General features: G+C 45.9%; 1 long non-coding RNA gene across 3 annotated transcripts; it reads right to left on the minus strand.

Moving 5' to 3' along the window:
* Positions 1-1973: 1973 nt before the first annotated feature.
* LOC105611136 (uncharacterized) lies at positions 1974-25209 on the minus strand. 3 transcript variants are annotated; one of them, XR_001039009.4, is made up of 5 exons: positions 24974-25209; positions 21529-21598; positions 20529-20647; positions 11493-12242; positions 1974-8035 (listed from the first exon to the last, which is right to left on the minus strand). It is a non-coding gene; the product is annotated as an uncharacterized LOC105611136 (long non-coding RNA). The 3 variants fall into 3 exon arrangements; XR_009599877.1 differs by having other exon boundaries at positions 11493-16386; XR_009599876.1 differs by having other exon boundaries at positions 1974-12242.
* Between the last annotated feature and the right edge of the window lie 1155 nt (positions 25210-26364).

Consider the following 26364-nt stretch of genomic DNA (forward strand, 5'->3'; position numbering starts at 1 on the left):
TGTACTATCTCCCAAACAATCCTTCCTTTCCCATCTCCCTCAGATACGTCCTTCGAAGTCTATGCTAGTTCTTCATTTTTGCACCAGATAATAACCCAACTTAAACTAAAGTGTGAATGACTGATGTTGTCTTAACGGTTACTTTTCCCAGGGATGTTTGAATTTTTCAAAGGGCTGTGGACAGGCTGTAAGCTGTAACTTCATTCCTCTCAATGTTTTTATAGTTTCAGACAAGAGTGGGATGACTGGAGGCTCTTGGCCAATAAATCTTCTAATATCCCTCACTTCTGAACACATCACAGATCCCCTACTCCAAATATATGTTGCCATGCTCATTTAGGGAGGGTATCCCTATAGAGTTCCTTAGGATTACGATTTCAGGAAGGCCCTTTTCATTTCATGTTGGAAAACTGAAAAAAAGTTTCCACAGTTAACACCATCCTGTGGAAACTGAATCATCCAAACACATTCTAAGAAAACATATTTCATTTTCTGCACAGCAGAGGTGAGGAGATGATTTTATTTGTCTTCTTGCTTTTTGCTACACATTAAGTCCCTTGCATCTAGAGAGAAATTGATGATCAGTTATTTATTTTTCTCTGAGTGGACTAGCCGCTGGGGTTTATCCTGCAAGGACAGACTTGCTTAGACCAACCTCAACAACCTGAGGCAAACTATTAGCAACACTGGCAATATCTCCTCTCACTGTGGAGGCCCCCGAGGTCCCTAGTCCTGCTGCTGATGGCAACAGCAGCTCTAGGCGTGTGCAGAAGCATACGCGCATTCACGCCTAAGAACTCCTCCTGGCAAGATTCCCGATGACAAGATGATGCTTTCAGTGGTCCAATTTGGGGGATTCTAGCTGTGGTGAAAGTGGATGAGGATGAGTCAGTCTACATTTCACAGCCTCTTTAATGCAGGGAGAGAAGTACAGCCAGCAAAGATCTCCCACCCCACTCATTCCACTGGGGCTCTTGCTTGAGGCCCAGAAGGAACCTGGTGGGCCAGAGGAAGGTCCAGCGTTTGTTCTCATTCACCCTGAGCTCAAAGTTGCCTGTAACTAGCTCTGTGCGCATCTCCCCACAACATAAAGCCATTTAATTAAAGGGAGAACAAAAAGAGAGGCTATCTCAGGACACTTCACTGATTTCCTCTAGAGTGGTCATCCTCAACTGGGGTGGATTTTGACCCCCAGAAAATGTCTGACAGTGTCTGGAGACATTTTGGATTGTCACAGCTGGAGGCGGGGAAGGGGTGAACACCACTGGCATCTAGTGAGTAGAGGCCAGAGACGGGGCTAAACATCCTACAGGGCAGAGATAGCTCCCTACGAATTTTCTGACCCCAAATGTCAACTGTAACAATGCCGAGAAGCTCTGGTTTCCGCACTTGATCTATTGCTAGTGAGCGGCTCTTGATGTCCTGCTCCCCTACCAGGCACTAGAGATTTTCAAGCACTTCTTTGCTTTCCATTTCAGAAACCAAATTGGGCTGTTTAAGAGTCATCTTCACCTCAATGGAAACCATCAAAGTAATTTCTCCTCTTTCCCACCTTTAATAGGAATAACAAAAGCAGTGGGAACAATAGCTAGCCGTCCGCTGAGACTGCTCTCCATCGCAGGCGCTACGCTAAGCACTTTCTGAGAATCATTACATCAGATCTTCACATTGGCCTTTGAGGTAAGCACTGCTATCACTGTCATTCTGGAGGCAGGTTCACCCAAGGACACTCTGCCAGCAAGAGGCAGAGCTGCAGCAGAGAGGAGCGTGTGCCTGTCACAGGCTCCGCGAGCCCAGCCGTGTTCCTGACAGCAAGCGGAGACACTGAAGGTTTCCAAGACTTTACAGGGAAGTGAGGGCAGCCTGAGGCTGAAAGGCAAGCACAGCTGAGATTTCTAGACCCCACTCATAGCAACCCTGACCCTTTTCAGAAAGGAGGCAGCTCAGCGAGAGAAACAAACCCTGAAATATCCTTTTACTTTTGTAAAATTTTATTATTTTCTGGGTTAATAGTTCTATAATCCCATCTCTTGTAATGAAAGAAGTTATAGGATATTTTCGTATAGGTTAGCAATCTCTTGTCAGAACCCTATGTGGCTGGGTATTTAATAATTCAGAATTTAAAATTTTTTCAGAAAGGTTTTCCATCCATATACTACACTTCACATAATATTTCAGAGGCATCTGCAGATAGTATGGGGCTGAGTGTGTCCTCCTGCTGCTGCTGCTAAGTCGCTACAGTCACGTCCAACTCTGTGCGACCCCATAGACGGCAGCCCACCAGGCTCCCCCATCCCTGGGATTCTCCAGGCAAGAACACTGGAGCGGGTTGCCGTTTCCTTCAATGCATGAAAGTGAAAAGTGAAAGCGAAGTTGCTCAGTCGTGTCCGACTCTTAGCGACCCCATGGACTGCAGCCCACCAGGCTCCTCCGTCCATGGGATTTTCCAGGCAAGAGTACTGAAATGGGGTGCCATCGCCTTCTCCGGTGTGTCCTCCTAAAATTCATATATTGAAAAGACCAGGGAGCTGTAAGCTAGATAATTCCCAGAGTGCACACAGAGCTGAGAAGCTTTCAAGTTCTGATCATTCTGAGTGAAGAGTCCTTGCTGAACATCCAGGGAATTGGGCAGACACCCCAAAAGGAGCACACATTAGCAGGAAGATTAAACTAGCCCTGAAGTAAAGGTGACTCTTAAACCCACCTTAACAAGGCTTAAAAAACAAACCCTGAAACATTCAAGCTGTTGAGGGAGTGTGCGATTTCCTTGGTTCTGTCTTGTCGCAGCAAAAATTTGAAACAACAGATGGACCAATGTTTATAGCTGAATTTTATTGGCAAGCAAAGGGAAACACCTCCTCGAGGTGTGAGGGCACACTGACCCAAAAGACATGAAGAGAAGAGAAGCCCCTGGCTCAGTTTTGGCTCTTCTTTTCACATTTTTCCCTCCCTCTGAGCCTGCCCTGTGAAAACCGGGCTAGCCAGGAGGGCTATGTTCTACCTGAGGTCCTCACTCCGGTCTTCGGACCTTCTTTTGCTCCGTTTTCCCTTCTCTTCCCTTCTTTGTCTTTTAGTCACCGCCACTTTGGAATCCTTTTTCCTATTCTAATTACCTAACAAAGCCTTGAAGGACCAAGCCAACAGCAACAAAATCCAACACTCTTAAGAGTTAAGTTCACCAAGGGACACATGGTTTTGGAGGTGTTGGCCTGCTGTGGCCCCCTTTGCCTAACAAAGCTATTCTTTTCTACTTTACCCCCTTCCCCCGAAAAAGAATAAATCCAACAAAATCAAGTATGCAATTTTATACTCCAAGAGTCACTAAAAGTTACTAGACATTTGAAGAAACAAGGAAACGTAATTCACAGCTAAGAAGACGTTAATCGACAGAAACAGATCCAGAAATGAGAGAGATGAGGGAATTGGCACGTGGCACTTTGAAGAGCTCGCGAGAGCAGCCCACTGTTCAGTGTTGTCAAACCCTGCAGGTGTTCTCTCTCCAGCCACTGTTAATAATGTTTCTTTTATAGCTTTATAAACATAAAGCTTTAAAAAATGAACATGAAGCTTTATTATCCGAATTATAAATATGTTCAAGGTTAAGGTACACATCAGACATTATTTTAGGAAGTTTATTGAGATTTTAGTTTCTTCAACATTAGTAGGAGTGCTGTCATTACAAATTTCTTATGTATTTACATTATGATGTTCTTAAATTCTGCAGGCAGCTATGGTGGTTGAATTTTATGTGTCAACTTGGCTTAACTCTGGTGACTAGTTATTTGGTCAAATGCCAGTCTAGATGTTGTTGTGAAGGTATTATGTGACATGTGGTTAACACCTACAACTAGTTGACTTTAAGTAAAGATTACCCTCAATAATGTCAGTGGGTCTTATCCATGCAGTTGAAGGCCTCAGTGCGAAATCAGATTTTGGAATTGCCAGCCCCCACTATCATGTGAGCCAAGTCCTCAAAATAGATCTCTTTTACATATATTTTAAAACATACAAAATAATACTTTATTGTTTGCATTTCTTTGGAGAACCTTGACTGATACTACAGCCTTCTGAATACTCACACTGATTTCAATGCTCAGTTTTTGTAGTATATGTTAGCGGCTTGATTTATGGCCAACTGGAAGCATACGCTCACTTCTGCACTGTCAAATTCATCTGATAAACACACGGCCGTGGTCTACATTGTTTGCCCTTTGCAATTAGTTCTTGATCATCACTGCACAGAAAATCTTCCGCAGCTGGCCATTCAGTTTTCAGTCATGCTTTGTTTTGGTTCTGATATTCCATTTTTCATTAAGACAGACACCCCTTTCTGTTTTCTGTAATAATTTTTCCTACTGCATTATTGATTACAGCAGGTACTTCTTTTTCTTCTCGTCTCTGTTGCCTACAGGGACAGCTTCTACTCTTTTCGAAGAGTGAAACTAAACCCAAATTTCAAAGGAACAAAAATGCACACGGCAGATATGATAGTGATGAGTGGGAGCGCTGAGACACAGTTAGTGATCAGAACTGTCTTTTCCACCAAATGAGTTTTTTCCTCCCTGCACTCACCAATAAGGATTGAGCCTTCAGAGCTTTTAGGATATTGTGATTGCAGAGGAAGGGCTGTGGAGCTGTGCCTGCCCCCTGCCCAAATGCCACATGTTTTGAAACATACTGGTCCTTATTTGACTAAGCAACAAGAGAATGTTCTCTGGAAAGAGAACTCCCCCTGCCACCCACTTTTATTACACATGGGATGCTGAGGAGATGGTGAGCTCCCCATCCCTGGCTGGGGTCCTGGGTTGAGCTTCCAGAGCAGTGGAAGGCAGAGCCTCCAGACCCAGCAGGCAGTGCTGACTGCCGAGCTGACCTTGGCTACTCAGCTCTTTGCTGGTCCAGCATTTTAAGTCCTGGCCAAGTTGGCGCCCCACAGGCTTCCCTTTTTGTTCTGATATCAAGTCCTACCAAACTTCCGTTGCTCTGTGGGCATCTACTCCACGACTGGTGGTCCCTAGGGCATATGCTTCTTTGATTCATCGAAGCTATACCACCTGTTGGGAGTACAGGAAGATGGAGGGGTTGACGGCCAAGCCACTCTGCACACCTGGATTCTGCTCTAGAGGGAAATGCATGCACAGGAAATGAGGCTGGCCACTGAACATGTGATGTTTAGTTGGGCTGTAGCCCAAGTCAGGTGCACAGTGCTTTGTGACCCAGAGCGGACCCCAAACAACTCGGTTAATGTACATTGAACCAGAACAGTCTGAGCTCTTAGGCCTTTTGTCTTAAGCTCTGACCCTATCAAGGCAAAGTCATCCAGAGCCCATGGCACAGACAGACTCCTTCTTGGGCGTGAAATGAGGAAATGTGAGGGGAGTGAGAGGAGCTGTGAATATATCTCCTGGGCAACAATTTCTCTGATCTCTAGTCTTTGACCCATTATCCCATAAACGTAACTTCTAGATCCATCTTACGTGGACTTATGGGATGAAAAATACCCAAAGAATCAGTGCCAACAGAACATTTTCCCCCAAACAGTCTACTTTAAACACTTTCAACAAGACTACACTTTCCAGAAACATGTCTCAGTGACTCTTCTTACCCTTGATCCTGTTCTTGAGGGAAGAGCAGAGGTAGCAGTGAGCTGGAACTCTGGGATTCTCCTGGTCAGCGCAGTGGATTTTACAATTACCGCAGGGTGGGTCACTGTTTTACAAAGGGACGGCTGAATGAATGCAAATAGAGCAGGGCTTCTCACAATCTCAGTCAGCCTCTACTGCAGAATTAGCATAGAGGTTGCTGCTCAAGCATTTTGCTTACTCACCACCCTGGAGGGAAAAAAAATAACCTTGGGCTAATGGTTAATTGAGGTAGTAAGAGATGTAATTGGAGGGGGTGTTGCATTTGGAAGCAAAGAATCCAAATAAATCCCAGCTTCCTCTCCGCCTATGTTTCTCTCTTCTCTTTGGGAAATGAATCAGAGACATTAACGACATCAGCACTGCCAATTATACATCAGATCTCAACTGTAATAGAGGTCACCCTTTAGTAAGGAAGAACAACCCTACAAAATATTTATGCTCATCCCACTTGCTAAATTAAAATCTTGACAATGTACTTGGCTGCTTTTGTTGTTTTCACAAGAATCTAGACTGGAAATCTAATTATACTGCATTTTAGAACACTGACAAAAGGCTATCTTTTATAGGTTATAGCCTTATGGCCTAGATTCATCTTCGTATACACTACTTGAGTAGTGTATATATTACTTCATATACATTACCTCATGTTAACAGTCTGAAACACCACCCTTTGTACAGTTAATACAAAATTTATTTTTGGTATTTAAGAAAGCGAAGGCTTAATACCATCCACAAATTACAAGTTCAAAAAAGAAATGCTTTAATTTCAGCTCTCTACCTAGATGCCACGCTTGCCAGACTTTGCTTAAGCTTAATTCTATATTATGAAACCCATTTTGGGCTTTTCCCTCATAGCTCAGTCAGTGAAGGATCTGCCTGGAATGCAGGGGACCCGGGTTCAATCCCTGGGTTGGGAAGATCCCCTGGAGAAGGAAATGGCAACCCACTCCAGTATTCTTGCCTGGAGAATCCCATGGACAGAGGAGCCTGGCAGGCTACAGTCCATGGGGTCACAAGAGTTGGACACGACTTAGCAAGTAAAGCACCACCAAGACCCATTTTACAGATAAGGAAACTATGCAAATGATACATAAAGAGATATGCTTACGGTCACATAAACAGTAAAGCCAGCATTTATTATGGACTTGGAGAATTTGCTGACAGAAACTACCTTCTTAACTATTACATAAAACTGCCTCTCACTAATACTCTCCTTCACCAAGGTCCTAAGGCCTGCCACAGTTTGCCCAACACATTTCTCTGGTCTCATTTACTCCACGCTCACTCTGCTCCAGTCACACTGGTCTCTTTGCTGTTCCTTGCATATTTCCAATACACTCCACCTCAGGGCTTCTGAAACTATTTCCCTCCACTTGCACCTTTATATCCCCAAGCAGCTTAACGGCTCTCCTCACTTTTATGGTGTCTATTCGAATGTTACTTCAACAAAGCAGTCTTCCCTGGACGCCCTCTTCATAAATCCCTTTGCCTCTAGCCTCTTCACTATTATTTTAACATGCAGTATGTACCTTCAGAATACTTCCTAAATATGGCCGGTGTGCATGCATGCTAAGTTGCTTCAGTCAGGTCTGACTCTATGAGGGGCCCTTAGGGACTATAGCCCGCCAGGCTTCTCTGTCCCAGGCAAGAACACTGGAGTGGGTCGCCATTTCCTCCTCAAGGGGGTCTTCCTGACCCAGAGACTGACCCCGCATCTCATGTCTCCTGCACGGCAGGCGGGTTCTTTACCAGCAGTGCCACCCACAGTTCCCTGCCGCTGCTGCTGCTGCTGCTAAGTCGTGTCCAACTCTGTGCGACCCCAGAGGTGGCAGCCCACCAGGCTCTTCTGTCCCTGGGATTCTCCAGGCAAGAACACAGGAGTGGGTTGCCATTTCCTTCTCCAGTGTATGAGAGTGAAAAGTGAAAGTGAAGTTGCTCAGTCCTGTCCGACTTCGTGATCCCGTGGACTGCAGCCTTCCAGGCTCCTCTGCCCATGGGATTTTCCAAGAAAGAGTACTGGAGTGGGGTGCCGTTGCCTTCTCCGCCCACAGTTCCGTATTTATTGTCTATCTCTCCCAATCAGAATGCAAGGTCACGGGGCAGAGAACTTACTGTTGGGCTCACTGCTGTGTTTCTGGCCCTTAGAACGGGCCTGTAACACACAAAACACTCAGCAGATACTTGCCGAGTGGAAGAATACAGGAAGGAAGGACAGGCTGTAGGGAAACGAAGCAAGTCAGTCAGATTAGGCTGCTGGTTGTGCAACCAGTGCTTTCAGTGCCAATCATACCGGCACATGATGGTCACTGTTTTTTCACTTGTAACTCCAAAGATTTCTTCATGTCATTTCCCGAAGCAGATGAGGATTCTAGCTCTAACTTTCAAAGTGCCTGGGAATGAGGATAATACAAATTAGTTCTTCGATAATCACTGTGTTCACAAACCCCAATATTTACTATGTACTTAACAGGGTCTAGACACTGAGCTAAGCACTTTACATGGTTTATTTCATTTTACGGCTGCAACAGGGCTGTTGATCATTAGTACTGAAGTGTGCACAGTATTTATATCTGTGACCACTGGGGTCAGTCCACCCAGATTTAAATCCTGGATCCACCACTGACTTGCTCTGTGGCTCTTTTTACCATAAAGAGGACATAATATGACGTTAATTGTACATAACCAGTAGAGTTGTTTTGAGGCTCATATGAGATGATTAAGCTCAAGCACTTGGTATAGTCTGGCACATAGCAAACATTCCAGTATCTATGCTATGATTATCCCCACCTTCCAGATCAGGAAACCAAGCCTGAAAGCAATTAAGTAACTTGCCCAACATTACGAACAACTAAGAAGTTGTGCTGGGATTTAAATCTGACACTGGTTAACATTGAAGACTTTTTTTTTTTTTTTTTTTTTGACATACCATCTTTTCTGCCTCTCTTAGTCTGGCTCCGTGTTCAAAGGGCCCTAGTGAAGTAAGTCAAGTGTAGAAAATTTTATCAACTCAGCTAGCATTCTCTTTAAAAGGCCCTCTTTGAGTGCTTGCAAAGTAAGCCCTGATGCATTTGTAAGAACTAGGCTGTGACGGTGACCTTGAGAGCTGTGGATATTTATACACCTCTCTAGAAAAACTTGATCCATGATTATCTAAACATGAAAAGGAAAATAGTGCTTCTAGAAGAAAATTTAGGAGACTACCCTCACGATTTGGGACTAGGCAAAGATTTCTTAAGATACACTAGCTGTATGATGAAATGGACTACATGAAATTAGGAATGTCTTTTCACCAAAAGACACTACTGAGGGAATGAGAAGAGAAGCCACAAAGTGCAATATTCAGCAACTGACAAAGGATTCTCATCCAGAATACATAACCCTACAAATAAATATGAAAAAGCTAGGGAACTCAGTAGAAAAGTGAGGAAAAGACATAGGCAGGGACTTCTCAAAAGGTCTCATCACAACGGCCAATAAACAAATGTTTATCGTTTTTAAATCTACCTAGCATGGGCTTCCCAGGTGGTGCTAGTGGTAAAGAACCTGCCCACCAACGCAGGATATGTAAGAGACTCAGTTTGATCCCTGGGTCAGGAAGATTCCTTGGAGGAGGGCATAGCACCCCACTCCAGTATTCTTGCCTGGAGAACCCCATCGACAGAGGAGCCTGGCGGGCTATGGTCCCTAGGGTCACAGAGAGTCAGACACGACTGAAGTGACTCAGCACAGCACAGCACAGCAGCATGTGAAATTCTCAGTTAACATCCAAGAATATGAAAAATCCAGAAAAGTCAAACATGGTGTAGATGCCGTCAGAGAATTGAGTATAAATAAGACAGGATTCATGTCTCTAGGGAACTTCCCATTAAAACATACAACGCAATGCAGTGCAAGGCATGATGTGTAAAGCAAAGGTTTTCAGCTCATGGTGGCAGCAGAGGTTAATTCCGAATGAAAGGAACAAGGAGGCTTCCGAGGACATGACACTGAGCTGTGCCCTGATGGACGCTCGAGTGCGTGGGTTGATACTGTCTCTCTCCCCACTTGGAGACACCTTGAAGGTGGCACTACTGATGCTGAGAGGCAAGGGGGACGACAGGAGCACGTCTGAGCAATCTTCCAGGGTGTGTGTGCTTAGTCGCTCCTCCTAGAGTGGCGCCTTTTTAAGGATCAGGGAGACATGCGGCTAAAATTTCAGGGTTCACTTTGCGAAGAGAAAAATGATCAAACGCAGCCCCTCTGTCATTAACTTGCTCCTTCCACGGGTGGGAGACCGCCCCTGTTCTGGCCCCTCCTCTCTGCAACCTACAGCCCAATTTCTATCCAGGTCTCCCCTGGCAGGCCACTGAAATGGAGATTCTTTTGGGTTGTACCACATTTTCTTCAGGGGTCAACTTTGATGGGATATTCCTTATGACCTGTCTGAGTTTTGTTTCTACATCTTTAGTGACGTCACTTTTGTAGGCTATCGGCCTTTAGCCTCTGGAAGCTTTGGGACAGGCAGAATGTGTGCTGTTTCAGCTAACTTACACTGGCTACCCAGAGGAAGGGGACACCATGTCCTGCTTGGTTAAAAGGTTTACAGTGTTAGCCTTCCAGAAATAATGAAAATACTGTCAGCTGCTCGACAAGAATTTCAAAGCAACCCTTTTATCTGTGGCAGGAGGGTGCTGAGGTTGGCCTCCTTTGCTGTCTATCATTCCAGTTTAAAGCACAATAGCTTTATTGTTCTTCTCCAGAAAACAGTGAAACCCTCCTACAGCCATTTGGTAAAGGGATTTGGGAGGAAAAACAATTGCCTGGCTTTCCAGCAAAAATAAATAATTTCCAAGTGAGCCTTAAATGAAATTGCAGGGACCCTGTCCTTAATGCAGAACCAAGCACGGGGGTAGATACTCCCTGACATGTTTCATTACAATTCGTTTGGTTGTAAGGATTCATTATTTGTTTATTTTACTCCTTTGATATCTCCTTTTGGGGGGAATTATTATAAACTGTTTATAAATAGCAATAACTTGCTTACCTAAAAGTTTCTTATAGACTTATGTAGGGCAGCGGGTAGCAGGGGAGAATGATAAGACTGAGTAAAGATTTGAATTGGATTCCTAAGGAAAAAAAGAAACATAAAGAAAGTGGCTGAAGTTCGACAAACTTCCAAAGCTGATTAGAAAACATGTGGGAAATATTGGTGGATGGCTGCAATACTGACAACGGCCTGTGCAGCGTTCAGACTTAGTATCCGCCACCAGCCTGCGTGCAGTTTCTGTGTGTGGCTTTCAGACTGTGCTCCATGGGGCCTTCTGGCTCTCCTGGGGCTCCACAGAGACAGAGGGGTCTCAGAGGGAGGGGTACCGAGCTCAGCCATCAGTCCCGAGCTCAGTACCCCTGATCTTGAGCCCCCATGACTCACTTTAATCACCATGATCTGGGCTTGTACCTGTTTACATGCTGTTAAGTATTTAAGAGTGTTTGAAAACACACACACACACACACATATGTTCAGGAGAAGTGGAGGGGGAAGAAGAGCTCAGAAATCATTATTATGGGTCATTTCCCTTAGCATCTTTTAAGAGTCTCTCAAATGAACCCCCAACAATTCAATCCAGTGCCCCTTAAACTGTGAGGAGCGCCCTTAGACAGGGCAAGCAGGGCATCTTGCTACAAAGAGGGCCTCAAGTTTTAGAGGGCCATCCTTAAACCTTCCTCAGTCCCCTCCAGTGCCTGGGACTGGCTGAGTCCAGCAGTGCCCTCCAGGCAAAGCACCCCCAAGCCTGCGTGGTTCCCGGGCCCTGTCTCTCCTCCTCACGGGGCGCTCTGAAATCCTGGTATCAGTGGTTGACCACTTACCCTCAGGGAGCTCTGGCACTTTCCCTCTGGGGTTTTTCTGCCATCCCATGGCCAAGCCCCAGTGCCCGGAGAGCAGACTGACAACCAGATGGCTCCGGCTGGCCACCGTACTATTAGTTTCTCTTTCATAACAGAGCTTCAGACTGGGTTGCTAGAGCAGTGCTGACATTCTGATTGGGGTCACTAACACTTACACTCACAGAAGACATAAGAAAACTCAGGGCTTTGGACAACTGACCGTCCACTGCCCATCTCTGGATCTGAGCCGCGTCTCTGGGCCTGTCCAGAGGCGCTTGAGTGTCCGTGCTCCAACTGCGGAGCCACCTCTGCTCTTGCGCACCCGAGGGCGTTGACAGTGGCTGCAGGAATCCTTCACCTCTGACTCTTGCTGCTAGCACCAAGGGCAGCTGCCGACTCCTTTTGCGGGAGAGGTACAGCATATCTGGGAGTCCTCAGGACTGACCAGGCCGGTCACCTCCAGGAGCCTTTGAGATCACTGCTGCGCAGTGTAACAGGTCTTCTGATCAGTGTCCTTTCTTTCCTCTGACTGATACGATGACATTACGCTCTCCCAGGTAGATCTTACAGGCTGTCCAAAGATGGACGGCCATTCCTCGAGTCAATGGACCTGTGCTCTTCCCATGAGGCCCACAAGCTCCTCTTCCATCCTCGTTGCAAGTGGTGGCATGGAAGTTCAGAGTGCGTTCAGTGTTAGAAAAGATGACATTCTAGGAACGCAGTGATTGTGGCCTAGAGTTCAAAAGAAGTCATGGTTGGAATATGAGCTGCTTTACATTTAAGGCACAAAATTCTGAACAGTAAATCTAACGTGAGTGGAAAATGAATTATTATCCACATTTTCCTGCATCCCCTGGACAAGACTTGCATTGGTGGCCTTCATCAATGATGACGATCTCTGAGAGAGTAACAACATCGGTGAGGACCCCTGGAAGCCAGGATGACAGGCAGCGTGATGGCTGATGCCCCGTTAGGAGTAACGACACACCCAGCACGGAAGAACTGATTTAGGGAAATCAGGAACAAAAATCCCTATCTTCTTTTGATACAAATAGCTTGAGAAAACGATGACATTTGAGTAATAACTGCCTTGCTACCTTTTGCTTGCAGTGGGAGACAGAAATTAGCCAGGAACAGCATAAGTAACAAGAAGGAGCATGAAGAGAGAGCTCCTTGATCCAAATAGGAACAGATGGGCCCTGGATCCTATGGAGAATCTTTCGTTCACTGAGTGGATAGAAAACAATTACGAGTATCTCAGCTTCACCCGTTTTCTAAACCATCAGTCAATCTTCTTTCATGGGCAGTGAACTCTGTAATACATTTTTAATCAAAATTTTCACATAGACAGGACCCCTCCAAATATTCTGCCTACAGACTTACATATGCTAGGGGAAGCCCTCCCACCCCTGTCTTGCCTGACACTTTGTAATAACTTCCTAATTGAGCCCTCTATTTTTAAAAAGTCTCTACCCTTCTAGTGCATCTTCTAAACTGCCAGAGAGTGCTCTTTCTAAAATGCAAAGCCAGACAAGTTTATCCTGCTTACAGTTCTTCGGTATCCAGGAAACCCTATTGAACTTTCTTGGCTTGGCACATAGTTCCCGTCATAATCCAGCCCTTCTTTATCTCTCTTAGCCCCATCTCCTTGTAATATCCCAATAGCTCCTCGATGTTCTAGCCACCCAACTGTCAACTTTCAAGATCCTCGGTGCTCTTAAATGCTCTACCCTTTCTTGGGATTTCTTCACCATGAGTCACCTTCCTAAATGGTTCCTACATGTCTGGCAAGACTCACTCGGGGTCTCACCCCAACCACCTCCCTGAATGTCTCCTTCCTCCTCCGCCTCTCCCAGGCTGAAGGCACGCACGGGGGCCAGTGCCGCTAGAGAGTAGTGGAGGGGGCGGACGATGGGTAGAGCTGAGGTCAGAGGGTGTGCAGCACAGTTCACAGAAGTCCTCAGAGGATTCTATTCTGAGAAACACGCGAAGCCATCAGTTGCCCACCCCTCCACCAGTGAACCGCACCTCCCGACAGTCACATCCTTAAGAAGTCTCTTCCCACTCTGAATGTAGGCTAGCTGTATAGCTCAGTTTAACCCAACACAACAAAGCGGAAGTGACACTGTGCTAGCTCCGCGCTGAAGCCATCAATGAGAAGACATGGAAACTTCTGCTTTTCTGCTCTGCAAATCCCCGGGCCCCATGTAAGATGTTCAGCTACCTGCTGGAGAGACTGTGTGCAAAGGCCATATGAAGAACGGAGAGGCCTCAGACTATATGGTGAGAGGGAGAGAGCCATCGGTAGCCCATCTGAGTCCAGCTTCCAGCTGTCCCTGCTAAGGGACCAGGCATGCGAATGAAGTAGCTTGGGTATTCTGGCTCTACCCATGGGTAAAGGTCCTGTGAGACAGTCACTGGAGGCCCAGTCAATCTGCACAATCGTACAAAAACAATAAAAAGCTCATACCAACCCGCTAAGTTAACTGGTATCTGGACTGGGACTCAAAGGTGAGAATGTGTCTTGGCATCAAGAAAGATAACACGATGTTGGGTAGGGGATGTACCATCAGCAAACTCCACACCTGGCATCACAAAGCAGGGCTCAGAGACCCAGTGGGCAGCTAGAGTGCATGCCAGGCATCTGATAAGCCTGGACTCACGCCCACTGCTGACCTAACCCTACCTTCCCACTCCCTGTCACGCTCACCCTATCAGTTTCACACCTGACCAAGAGAGATGAGGCATCAGACAAGCTCAGTGTGACCTCTACCCGCAGCTGTGCCAGGCAGGAAGGCACAGTGACCAGCCAGCTGGCAAGGAGAGGACAGGAAGCTGAAGCCTGATGAGACGTTGTAACAGAAATGGCAGGAGCTGACTATCAGTGAGTCCTTTGCTCTTCCGGCCAAGGGCACAGATTCCAGCTCAGCTAATCTGGCTGTATTCCAGAGCCACCAACAAAACCTCTAATCCCAGCCAGCTGTCCAAACTGGTCTCCCTCCATTAGTCTCGGCAAAGGAGGACAAGATACCATGTCTAACTCACAGGATTTCTCAGGAAAATGCTGTGTTGTGAGTGAGTCCATGTAACAGTGGCATTATCAAAAAAAAATAACTGGGTTCTGCCCTTCATCCGCTCATCTTCTTCCTTCCTACATCCCAGGCTAAAGCTGTTCCTCTAGTTGAATTCCTTATATTTATTGACAGGATCACCAGTCTCCACCCAGGCCCTCAGCCTTAAACTTTGACGTTATTTTGAAGTCTCTCTTCTTTCCACCTCCCTCACTCAGTCTACACCCTGATATCACTTCTGCCCATCTCTTGGATCACTCTTTTTATTCCTATAGTTCTAGGTTAGGTCTTGCAACTTACGCGAAGGGTTCCAAGAGCTTCCTAGTTGGCATTGCAGCTTCTACTTTTTTCTTCCCTCCATCTTTTATATCTTTGCAAGAATCATCTTTCTAAAATATGTTCTCAGCATGTCATCTTCCAGCTCACAATCCATCAGTGATTCTTTAATTCATGCAACAGGGCTGCAAACTCAAATGCCTTCAGGTGGTCTGAGTGTAAGGCGTGACTGAATGTTTAGGATGGCAGGGAGCTGCACAGGCCTGCCGGCAGGTGGAGGGGATGGATCCTGCTAAAGACATTTACATCCCCCACTTTCAGAACTGCTGTCCTCACCAAAGGAAACGCAAAATTTCTCAAAATAAAGGCCAGACCCTTCAGTCTGATTTTCGAAGGTTTCTATGAGTAGATTCCAACCTACTTTTCTGGGCTTAGAGCACAGCCGTCAGATGTGGTGCGCATATGGCACGTGGTACATTTTCCATCCCTGGTCCGCGGTGGGTACTGCCGCTGGCCATGGTTTTCTTCCTGCTGGGCTCAGGTTCAAGCCTAGGATCCTCTTCAACCCACCACTTCGGAGAGCAACTATGAGCCAGCAGGGCTTAGTGTGCTGGCGAAAGCCTACTTGCCCCTGTGTGCAACTCATGTCCGATCAATTCCAGCTTGAGCTGAATCCCCACACTCACCGTACCATACTTACTGTGCAGACTAGAGGATCTGAAAACAGCTAAATGACCTGTTCAGCTGTTTTTCTCCAGCCCACACTCTGGCTTACCTCAGAGGCGGACATGCTCTAGGCTCAATCCCGTTTCAGGTGAGCCGCCCACTGGTCACTGCGGGTCGTTACAGGAGACAGGTCCTGATCCCGGTACTGTGCTCCAGAGAGAGGCTTAGACGAGGGTCCCATCTCAGCAAAAGCAGACATCTCAGAACCTCTCCCATTCCTATGCTATGCAGTGGCAACTGACCTCAGAGAGACCCAACCCTGTTGATACAGCTGTTTTAGATAGACTTACTCATAGCAACCGGAGAAGGCAATGGCAACCCACTTCAGTGTTCTTGCCTGGAGAATCCCAGGGATGGGGGAGCCTGGTGGGCTGCCATCTACGGGGTCGCACAGAGTCGGACACGACTGAAGCGACTTAGCAGCAGCAGCAGCACTCATAGCAACGCTGGTCCGCAGGACCAGTGTCCACAGGCCATACTCTGTTCATAGGTCGTTTGTTCATGGTGTGTACACAGATTCACTCTCCCTAGAAGCATCATAATCTAGGTCACGTGTTGGATTTAGCTCAGTGGTACGTGTGGCTTGTCGGAGGTACTTGTGGGGCAGTGTCCATACAGAGTCCGAGATTTCCCCACTGAAGAGTCTGTTCTTTCCACTCTGCAACACTTGCTTCTATCACCTGGGGTCTGCTTCCCCTTTTCCTATTTAACTGGGGTCTGCACGTTTCAAAGAGCACAATTTTCCTCTTTGCTTGGCAAGATGTCTATACTTTCTTCTAAAGCAGTTGACTTTACTGTCTGTTCTACAGGAGAAAGTAAGACAGATGTTAGTAATATCACACAGATGAACTAAAAAAGCCCCAGGGAGAGGAAGTAGGAGAAGAACAATTTATTTTACAACATACTTAATGGAGCTAGTTTGTCTTCATTTATGATTCTGTTGAGAGGCCTTCAGCCTGGTACCTGCTGTGATGGACGTCACACTTGCTCCATATGGATACTGTGCCCTAACAACAGGCTTGCAAACAGCCAAGTTGGAGTCCTGCCTCACATGTCACCCTAAATGCTACTCCGGTTGCCCACGCGGGCAAATTTGCCTCCAACAAAGCCTTAAAGTTATTGGGTCCCTGGGACAACCACAGCCAACAGCACAGCAGATTTGAGAGCGAGTGTGCAGTGTGTAGTATGCCGGTCCAGCTGAAGCTGGGGACCAGGACCGCCATTCTCCCCATGGAGACAGAAGTGTCTTTTGTCTCTTCAAAGTTCCTGTTTTTTATTTCTCATGCTTTTTTAAATTTAGGAATAAACTCTGATATGGATTTAATGCATGCATCCCCCCTCCCACCTCTCTTTATATGTTGAGGCCATAATCTTTAATTAGTACCTGGAGGTGGGACCTGTGGGAGACATTAGGTCATGTGGGTGGAGCCCTCATGAATGGAGTTAGTGCCCTTCCGAGAAGAGCTGTGAGAAAGATGACCTCTCTTTTCCCATGTGAGGACACAGCAGAAGATGACCATCTGTGAGGCAGGAGGTCTGCCCTTATGAGACACTGAACCTTTCTCTTGGACTTCCCTGTCTCCAGAACTGTGAGAAATATATGTCTGTAGTTTATAAGCCACTCAGTCTATTGTAATTTTTATAGAAGCTGGAGCTAAGACAAACTCCCGTAAGAATTAGTTAAATTTGAAGAGAAGGAAAAGAGGTAAAATCCATGCTAAGGATCACTTGCCAAAGTACGTCTCCCAGGAATAGTGATTACTTCCACCTTTTCCATCTATACAAAAAGTGGAAGGCAGCATTATATGGTGAGAATTCCTCCCCCCACAAAGCCCCATGGAATAGCATATTTTTAAAGTTGAGGTTTTATTGCTAATAAAGACACTGTAACAGGGTGGGGGGATTCCTAGAGAATGCAGAACTTGACCGCTGGAGAAATGAACCTGCAAAACCACGTAAGTTTCAAAAGCTTGTTCATCACAGAAAATTCGCCTCAAATGTGATGACAGGGTTCATGCAGGCCTGGGTAGGTAGGCCTCCCATCTGCTTCCTGCCCTGGTTCAGGGGACACACACTGTCCCCTGGGCCTGGGGCCAAGTAGACAGTATCCTTTAGCCTTGAGATGTCTACTGCAGATGGAGTTGCATTTTATGAAAACTCATGAAGAATTTAAAAATAATTTTTAGTAGCCATTTTCCCAATTGATATAATTACTTTTTTGTAGAGAGGAAAATGTAATTTTACCAAATGGAGATACTGTGTCATCCTTAGTCCCACCTACCAACCCTCACAATTCTTTGTTTGATCACCAATAGGGTGACTCTGGGCTTCCCTCATGGCTCAGTAGGTAAAGAATCCGCCTGCAGTGCAGGAGACCCAGGTTCGATCCCTGGGTTGGGAAGATCCCCTGGAGAAGGAAATGGCAACCCACTCAATATTCTTGCCTGGAGAATCAGATGGACAGAGGAGCCTGGAAAGTGCAGTCCATGGGGTCACAAGAGTCGGACACAACTTAGCGACTGAAGAGAGAGAGAGGGTGACTCCAGATTAACATAGCATTCCACCCTGTAAGAAGTTATGCCTGAAACAGCCTCCCAGCTGAGTCTGTAGATGAGGGGTGATGACAGTGACGGTAAAGGGAGACGGGGACCTGCGATGCTTAACAAACCGTCTGCAAAATAGCAAACTAGGAACTTTGGCTTAAAGAAGACACACCTGGTCTTCCTATGCGATACTGCATTGCCAAGGTATCCATTGGAGGACAGCGAACGGTGGCCGGTTGGAGGGTCTCTTAAGTATAATACTGTTGTACAATTAGACCGGTTCCGTAAGGGACAAGGGAAGTGAGTAGAAGTAGCATATGTGTTGCCCTTTTTCTCTCTGCGAACTATGCCAGACTTATGTCCTAAGGGTATAGATTTGAGCGTGAACCCTTCAGCTCCCTCCTGTCCTCCTACTTGGCCCCTGTACCCAGGGCTCCAAGCTGAGCAAACTGAAAACCAGAGAATCCCCCTTAGAAGGGTTGCCTCTGTCTCAGTGGAAATCCAAACTGAGATTCAAACTGCGCACATGGAGGTCCAAACAACTCCTGTCTCAGTAGGACCTCAGACTACTCTGGTTTCAGTAGAAACTCAGACCATCCAAGTAAGAGATGAGATGGAGGACAGCAGACAAAGAGAAAAAGAAAAAGAAAAACAGGTTTCTCCAGTCTATCCCTGGGATCATGTGTGCAGAGCAGCCAGAGAGACTGAGGAACAGCCACACAAGCTGTTGCCTCTTCATGAAACACCCACCGGGAGAAATAATCAGTCTATGAGAGTTAATAAGCCTTTTTCTTATCAAGAAATACAAAGAATCAAGGAGGATCTGGGAGACTATTTGGAGGACCCAGAAAAATATATTAGAGCTTTTAAAGGTGTTACTCTGCTTTATGACCTTACTTGGAAGGATGTGATGTATATCTTAGGACAAACGCTGACTCCGGACTCAAAGACTTGAGTTTTGGGACAAGCAGTTGCTTATGGAGATGAATGGCTTGGTAATGAATCAGTAGAGAAGAGGGAGGATGAGATAGCGGCCCTCCCCACTGGGAATCAGGCGGTCCCAACTATAGAACCAGACTGGGACTACAACACGGCTAAAGGAAGATGGGATCAGAGTCATTTTGTCAGATGTACTCTTGAAGGACTCAGGCAGGCACGTTCTAAGCCTTTAAACTATAGCAAATTGGCAGACATAGAACAGGAGGAGAAGGAAGCTCCTGGTAAATTCCTAGGTAGACTAAGAGAAGCCCTTCTCAGATTCACTGAGATTGATCCCGAAAGTGAAGAAGGAAAAGTGATCTTAAAAGATAGATTTCTTAAACAGCCCGAGAAAAATGCCCAGAGGGACCCAGGTGAAAAGGGATGGGCTTGCTATTACTGTGGGAAGGAGGGGCACCTGAGGCGGGATTGCTCTCAGGCATCTAAGCCGCCCCGGTTCTATGTCCGGTCTGCAAAGGACCACACTGGAAGAGACACTGCCCTCAGAGGCGTAGGTCTCCGGGGTCAGACTCTCAAGACAATCAGGACTGAAGGTGCCCAGGGGTCCCCACACAAGCTCCCGTCCTAATTACACCTGAGAAACCCTGGGTATAAATAATTGTGGGAGGGCAATCTGTCGATTTCCTTTTAGATACTGGGGCAACTTACTCTGTGCTTACTGAAGCCCCTGGCCCACTTTCTTCCCAATCTGCTTCCGTAATGGGACTGTCTGGACGAGCCAAAAGGTATTCTTTATCTTGCAACTGGGATTCTGTGCTATTTTCACATGAGTTTCTGATCATGCCAGACTCTCCCTCACCCCTTTTGGAGAGGGATATATTGGAAGGAATGATGCTAAAGCTGAAACTCCAGTACTTTGGCCACCTCATGGGAAGATTCGACTCATTGGAAAAGACTTTGATGCTGGGAGGGATTGGGGGCAGGAGGAGAAGGGGACGACAGAGGATGAGATGGCTGGATGGCATCACTGACTCGATGGACGTGAGTCTGAGTGAACTCCGGGAGTTGGTGATGGACAGGGAGGCCTGGCGTGCTGCGATTCATGGGGTCGCAAAGAGTCGGACACGACTGAGTGACTGGACTGAACTGAACTGAACTGAATTATACTCTCTGATAGAATTATGTCCCTTTCTTAATCATTGTAGAGATTTTAGGCTTTTTCCATAGTTAAAATTTTATTAGGAAATAGGAATACTCAGACTAAAAAAAAATCACAAGATATGATGAAAATTTAATTAGGAGAAAGCCTAGAGAGAAGGCCATGACAAATAATGGCATACAAACTTTCTCTCACGGCATCAGTAGTCGATCAGGAGGCTTCTAGTTTTCTCAAAACCATGTTTTACTTTCCTCATTGCTCAACTTATTTCTCAGCAAACATTTAAGATTTTTTAATTCATTACCTTATACAAAGTTAATATCTTCTGTGCTTTGTCTTTTTTCTCCCTCTAAAGATGCTGCTTTAAATGGCAGGCCAGGGTGTAGGGTGTTTGATGTTCTCTGAGTTACCACGAGTTCTGGGCTGTAAATAAATCATGAATGTACCACATCAATCATGAATTATTCATTTTTGCTTGTACTTTCTATAGAACACTACGCATCAAAATTGAATCCAAAGCACTGAAATTTTAGGTGGTTAAGATCATTAAAATAGCTGGTTATTCAGCCTTGCAAAAAGATTTTTTAAAAAAAATCTATGTCTATATAAAAATTCTTACCAGCTGCAAAAAGTACAGTCCTCTCTGCACTCACCAACACCACAGCGATGCATTAGGCCGCGAAGGACACAAGGGGCTTAAAAACAGTGTCAATGTCATGAGGTACATATTTCAATTTTTTAAATTAAAAATAGTATTTTCCCATTATGTGCATCCTTTTAAGCCTTTGGGCTTGCAGCCCAATTACATGGTTGTCTAATAGGATATTTTCTCCTCTTTCACAAATGGAGCACAGTCTGTCCCCAACTTACTAAGGACCCAACTTAGAAGTTCCAAAGCTTTATTCAGAAGTTGTTTGCTTGGAACAGATCGAACACATTTCTCAGAGAAACAAGGTGAGTGGTTCTGTCCCCATGCAATTTCATAGCCTGCTAACTCACAGGATTCTAGAAATATGGACCTAATGATAATCTAGAAAGTGATCAACAGATGGAAACACATTTCTATGGAAAATTGCCCATAATTGAACTTGGGATGGGAAGAACATTTCTCCTTTGCTCCTGCCTTCCTCAGCTGGTAGCCACATAGGCCCGAGGCTGCTCCAGCCAGGCACAGGCTGGGAGAAAGGCAAAATGGCAAAAAGAGGGTTACTGTGTTTGGAGGACAGACTGTTAATTCTAGAATAATTAAATTCTTTTAATTAAAGTTTAATGTTCATATGTGTTTCATGCACGTGTGTACATACCAATGTGTATTTTCCAGCAAGATAGTTTTATCCTTTTGTTAGATTCTTAGAAGGATTCCAGACCTCAGACCTTAAAAAAAAAGAAAAAAATCACGAATCACTGCTTTGGCAGATATAAACAAAGAATGGAATGAGGTTCTCGCCAGCATAGCCCCTCAGCACTGCTCTTCCATCCTGGGCGATCACCCAGTGGAATGGCTGACAGATAACTCCTTCCCTGAGTGCCCACGTGTGCTCCATCCCCACTCCCAACAAACCTGGGTGTCCCAGACCTGTCCCACAAAGCATCTTGCAGCCCTACTCCCCCAGGTCCAATTACTAAAGAGCTAATGCCTGGCCCAGCAGGGGACTCCAGGGACCATTGCCTGTTTTCACTAGCTCATGCCTTGGCCTTGCTAAGTCACTTCAGCCATGTCAGGCTCTTTGCAACCCTCTGGACTGTAGTCCACCAGGTTCCCATGTGCATGGAATTCTCCAGGCAAGAATACTGGAGTGGGTAGCCATTTGCTTCTCCAGGAGATCTTCCCAACCCGAGGACTGAACCAGCAACTCTTGTGTCTCCTGCATGGGCAGGCAGGTTCTTGACCATTAGCACCACCTGGGAAGCCCTGGTTAAATATTTTAATGTCAACCCTGGCTCTTCCACTGTATTCCACTGTATTGACTTGGAATAAACTACTTATCAGCTTCAATTTCCTTCTTGGTGAAATGAGGGATGAAAATAATACCTAGCTTGCTGATACTATGTGGAGAAGGCAATGGCACCCCACTCCAGTACTCTTGCCTGGAAAATCCCATGGACGGAGGAGCCTGGTAGGCTGCAGTCCATGGGGTCGCTAAGAGTTGGACATGACTGAGTGACTTCCCTTTCACTTTTCACTTTCACGCATTGGAGAAGGAAATGGCAACCCACTCCAGTGTTCTTGCCTGGAGAATCCCAGGGACGGGGGAGCCTGGTGGGCTGCCGTCTATGGGGTCACACAGAGTCGGACACGACTGAAGCGACTTAGCAGCAGCAGCTGATACTATGGTGTGAGAATTCAGAGTATAAATTAAGTGCCTGGCATAGAGAAGGTGCTCAAGAAATGGTAGCACTTAATGAGAGAATCCTTGCAATATACTTGTGTGCTTAGTTACTCAGTCATGTCCTACTCTGTGCGACCCCATGGACTGTAGCCCGCTAGGCTCCTTTGTCCATGGAATTCTCCAGGCAAGAATACTGGAGTGGGTTGCCATGCCCTCTTCCAGGGGATTTTCTCAACGCAGGGATTGAACCCAGGTCTCCCTCATTGCAGGCGGATTCTTTACTGCCTGAACCACCAGGGAAGCACTGGGCAAACTGTAGGTGTTCCAGAAAGATGAAGTACCATCACCCCCTTACTGTTCAGTGGCTATTATTATTGACATCCTCTAGAAAACCCTTCACTAACTGAGAGATGAAAACTAATGACCTTGATCTACTAACTCAAAAATTCTGCGACTTTATTGCAGACATGTTTCCACGCCTCTGGTATCAGAAATTGATGTTCCATCAGTGATGCCCTTCAGAAGGAAATATTCTCTGAAGACTGTGACCTATGCTTTCGCATTGTTAATAATTTCATGTACATTGCACCTTAGGCAGGGTCGGCCAATTAGAAGGCTTATGAATATTGTCCGTGCTCCAAGAGTGCAGGTTTGGGAATACCCTGATTGTGTCCAGATGGTTTTGGCTATTATGTGGAATGCTTTAGCTGATGAACTATGTCATTAATATTGAATCAGGAAATTTTCAGCCAGGAAAAAGAGGATTCAAATCCTTCTTTGCATAGCTTTGTAATTTGCATACCCCATTCTGGGCCCTTCTTTAGAAACTGGAATAAGCTTGTTCTCTAACCCAACCCATATGCTTGGTGACGTTCCCACTGGTGTGACTCCCATACACTGGCCAGCAGTGTTCCTGTGTCAGCATCTACATTTCCTGATGGAACAACTGCCTCCATTTAGGTGCCCTGTTCTTTATATCTGCCCCCAAATAAATTCTATATAATTTCATATCAAGAAAGCCCTAATAACCTTTCACAGCCTAAGTAAGAACCCTAAACAAACTCTTTTCTCCTTTGTGATAGGGTTCAAGACACACAACCCCAATATATAACACCTGGACATAGCATATATTTTTAAGCTAAAGGAATTTGAGATACGGCATGTGCAAGACTTTCTGACCTTCCTCTGAAGAAAGACTTTCTGACCTTCCTCTGAAGCTGGACATACAACTCAATATGAGAGATGCCCTCTCCAAACTCATCTCTAAGACACAAAGCAGAGTCTGAATGAACAGGCCATACTGTTTCCCCAGGTTTACTACACTTATCAGCTCATACTTTTTTTGACTGTCACATTTTCCGCACCGCTCTACTCTCTTCATGAAACCTAGCATAAAAGCAAGTGTGAGGGTGTGTGTGCGAGAGAAGGGAGTGAGCTTGCAACTGTGAGAGACAGCTTGCATGAGGACAATAGAAACTGAGTGTGTGTGAGAGACGAGGACAGAAACAGAAAGGCAGGAAAGAAGGAAGGAGGAGGGAAGAGACACGGTTCCTATAGTGTCTAGTATTAGAACAGAAGCAGCAGGCCATAACGTCAGAGTCAAGTGCCCAGGCTGGGACTCTCGATTCCTCTGCCCTGCAGGGTCCCCACTGATGAAGGCTGAAGCGCAATGCCATCTGGGCAGCAAGCCTGGACTCAGGCCTACGGGGACATTCTGGAATGCTCTCACCAGGCTTCAGCGCGGGAGGGGCAGCTTGGTGAGCAAACGCTTCTTTCATGGGATCACCATCAGAGTGATGCCAAGAAGCTGATTTGGGAAGGCACCAATTTTTTTATATGGACAAGAGTTTCCCTGGTGGTTCGGACAGTAACTAATCCACCTGCAGCGTGGGAGACCTGGGTTCAGTCTCTGGGCTGGAAAGAGGCCCTGGAGGAGGGCATGGCCACCCACTGAGTGACTAAGCACAGCACACAGCACAGGGCTCCCCCCACACTTGAAGTGGATTACCCTTTAGTTCTGCTCTTTCAGGACCACATTATTCCCAAGAAAGAAGGCAGGCAGAGCAAAGTCTTACTAGGTAGGGGAAGGAGTCATTGAAATAAAGGAACCATATTTCCCAGAGGATACTGTCAGACTTGGAAACTGTATCACAAGTTTGGGGCCAAAAGTATTCTTAAATTTTGCAGGAAAAAATACCTGAGTTGTGTAGTAAATCTTGGAGCAACACTGGTTAGAGCGTAACTCATTTAGAGAGTCATGAGAGACAAATTGCAAAATTTCCCTAAAAATGGAAACTTTATTAAAGACTCTGATTAACTGAATAAACTATGATCTCAACGGGTCAGAAGTGGGAAAGTAGAAAACCAAAGAAAACGAAGAAAAAAGAGAATAAGGAGCTAGTAGAGGGACAAAGCATACCTGCATTTTGGGAAGACAGGCTGTCAGGAAGCACCGGAAGTTAAAACTGGGGGCTCTGGGGGTTCTGTTTCAGGAACAGCCCTGAGCCTTAGGCATCTTCAGAACGCCTGCGCCAAGCAGGACAGTGCGGCCGACGGGGGGCATCTCAGACTTGAGAGGCGGGAGCTCATTGGAAATGCAAACTCCAGGGTCCCAAGGCTGTGGCCCTGATCCGCAGTCTCCTGTGAGACCCAGGCGTGTACATGCCCTCCAGCTGATTCTGATAAACATGGGCCATGGGCCATACTCCAGGAAACACAGATACAGTCAAGGCTCTTTTTTAACAATGAAAAGAAAAACATGTTACAAATGCAAACAAAAGCACTTCCTCCAGGTCACAAGGTGAACTTCCTGGCCCCTTCAGGGCCTGAATCTAGGTCCCACCCCAACAGGAGCCCAGCCGTCCCTGCGACCTCTCCTTCTATGGGCTCCCCAAGTCCACAAGCCGCTGGGATGGTAAGGAAAGCTCTGACGGAAGACTGTTTTCTCTCATGCGAGCAGTTTTTCTAGAACACTGTGTAACTATTTTTTAAATTTATTTTTAATTGAAGGATAATTGCTTCGTGTAACTAATTTTTCCCATGGAGGGTAGGAAATCACTAAATGTGATAGTCATGTTTCTAGGTTCAGAAAGGCAGAACCCTTTCAGCGGACCAGGACTTGAATATAAGAAGCAGCTTAATTTTTGTGCAAGCACAGCAACTTTAAAAAAACAACAATGAACCTTTCCCCAAGCAGTTGAAAGGTAATTACCAACACCAACATTTTCCATGTAGTAAATTAAAATGATCAAGAAAAGCTCTACCATAATTGATAAAGAAAGGCTATTGACAAGGCTGCGGGACACTCAAATGGCCCCTTTCCAGTCCTAAGAAAGTGGGAGACCACCTGCCTAAACCAGCTGGTGCTCAGAATATGTTTATAAGGAGGAAGTCCGTTTCCCTTTTGTGTCAAGTCATTTTCTTTACTTACTATTTCACACTGATATGCCTAAGGAAATGAATGAGTCTGCAGGTATTCAACAGGTATTTCTTCTGTCTAGAATTGCAGGTGAAATCGAAAGCTGAGACTGATATCTAAGGAGGACTATAATTTCTAAGGAAGAGTGACGTTGGACACAGCCACTCAGGATTTGTTAAGAGTGACCAAATGTGATCTTGTGGCCCTTAGCTGACACATTCCTCCAGCCTGTCAAAGGGAAGCCTAGGGATTTGGTGGAGGAGAAAGGCTTTCTTTGAAAAGAGCTGTCAGTTAGGAGAGTGGGTTCTGGAACATTCCTCTACCACCAGTGAGCTGAAGGAAGCAGCCAGAGGGCCTCTCAGAGCCGAGAGTGTGCTGTCTGCCACAAAAGG

Source organism: Ovis aries, chromosome 3 (assembly GCF_016772045.2).
Source record: "Ovis aries strain OAR_USU_Benz2616 breed Rambouillet chromosome 3, ARS-UI_Ramb_v3.0, whole genome shotgun sequence".
In the NCBI taxonomy this organism is placed as follows: Eukaryota; Metazoa; Chordata; class Mammalia; order Artiodactyla; family Bovidae; genus Ovis; species Ovis aries.